The 1,753-nt window shown below is 38.5% G+C and overlaps 1 long non-coding RNA gene across 1 annotated transcript in view; it reads right to left on the bottom strand.

The window, feature by feature from the left end:
* LOC116465443 (uncharacterized) overlaps positions 1 to 886 on the bottom strand; it is a 3,740-nt gene extending 2,854 nt beyond the window's left edge. The window contains exon 1 of the long non-coding RNA XR_004247196.2: positions 680 to 886. This is a non-coding gene — a long non-coding RNA (uncharacterized LOC116465443). The remainder of the gene's footprint in view (positions 1 to 679) is intronic.
* Positions 887 to 1,753: the final 867 nt, after the last annotated feature.

The raw sequence follows: 1,753 nt of genomic DNA, 5'->3' as shown, positions 1-1,753 counted from the left end.
AATTGTTTTGTGTACTCAATAATTTACAGTAAAATATATTTAGAATTGTTATAGTTGGTTATTAGAAATAGAGTTTCTACCTATTGTGGTTTTTAAAGTACTTGTGGTCCAGGGACGGTGGCTCACACCTGTAATCCCAGGACTGTGGGAGGCCAAGGTGGGCGGTTCACTTGAGGTCAGGAGTTCAAGACCAGCCTAGCCAACATGGCGAAACCCCGTCTCTACAAAATATACAAAAATTAGCTGGGCGTGGTGGCGCGGTGCCTGTAAACCCAGCTACTCGGCAGGCTAAGGCACGAGAATTGCTTGAACCTAGGAGGCAGAAGTTGTAGTGAGCCAAGATCATGCCTCCGCACTCCAGCCTGGGTGACAGAGCAAGACTCTGTCTCAAAAAAAAAATAAAGTGCCTGTGTATGCAGTGGGCATTCAACAAATAGTTGTTGAATGAATAAATTAAAACCTTGAGATTTGCTAAATGCTTAAAACCCAAAAGAAAAAAATAATATTTTTAAGAAAAATATTTAAAATCATTTTAACTATAGCCATGGATAAGTACATAAGCACACAAAAAATTAATCACTGTGTTGGTAAAAACCTTATTTCAATACCTCTTTATCCTTCATACAAGAATAAATCTCTGGAAGAGAAAAGAAAAGAAAGCTGCTCTGAGTGTACCTACCTTTCTACTCCAGAGAGAAGCTCTTTTGACACAGATCCTGCCCCGTTTAAAGGACTCCAGCTGCTGGCACTGCCTTCTGAGTTCTTTCACTTCCGAATTCTTATCGTCCTGCAGCCCCACCACAGTCAATGACTAAGTTCCTCTGGACTTTCACATGGATCGTAATAGACAACTTCATCCTGTTTTTCTAAAAATGTATTAATGATTGTTTAAAACATATTTTATTATTTGTAAAAATGCACTGAATTTTTTTAAATGTAAGGAAAATAAAGATCACTTGTAATCCCACCACTGAGAATCACTATTAACATATAAAAAATGTATGTGTATAAATGTAATATACATCTACACATGTGTATATATACATGACTATACACATGTATGTAAGTAGCATGTCTGTATATACATGTAAGTAGTATATGCATGTATATATACCTATATAGACATACGTATATATACACGTGCACACACACATACACATACTACTTACATAGCTACACATATCAATGGAGTTCTAAAAGAACATTTTCCATGGGATGGAAATAAATTTTTAGGCCAGGTGCGGTGGCTCATGCCTGTAATCCCAGCACTTTGGGAGGCCAAGGCAGGAGGAACACCTGAGGTCAGGAGTTCAAGACCAGCCTGGCCAACATGGCAAAACCCCGTCTCTACTAAAAATACAAAAACTAGTTGGACACAGGGGCGTGTGCCTGTAATCCCAGCTACTCAGGAGGCTGAGGCAGGAGAACAGCATGAACCTGGGAGGCAGAAGCTGCAGTGAGCTGAGATCGTGCCAGTGCACTACAGCCTGGGCAACAGAGCAAGACTCCATCTCCAAAAATAAAAAAAAAAATTTAAAAAGATAAATTTTAATGGCAGCATAGTATTCTCTAATTTAAGCAATCCATGTTGTTAGGCTGTTCCAATGTTCCATTATTATTCATTTCACTGTGATGAACATCTCTGTATAAATCTTTGTGTATACTTTTTATCACTTCCTTAGCAGATAAGTATTTAAGGATCTTGATACTTATTGCCACATTGCCCTCCAGAAAGGCAACTTATATTCTACCA

The sequence above is a fragment of the Hylobates moloch genome, unplaced genomic scaffold, assembly GCF_009828535.3.
Source record: "Hylobates moloch isolate HMO894 unplaced genomic scaffold, HMol_V3 SCAFFOLD_5200, whole genome shotgun sequence".
Classification (NCBI taxonomy): Eukaryota; Metazoa; Chordata; class Mammalia; order Primates; family Hylobatidae; genus Hylobates; species Hylobates moloch.
This window is presented reverse-complemented; position numbering and strand designations above follow the sequence as displayed.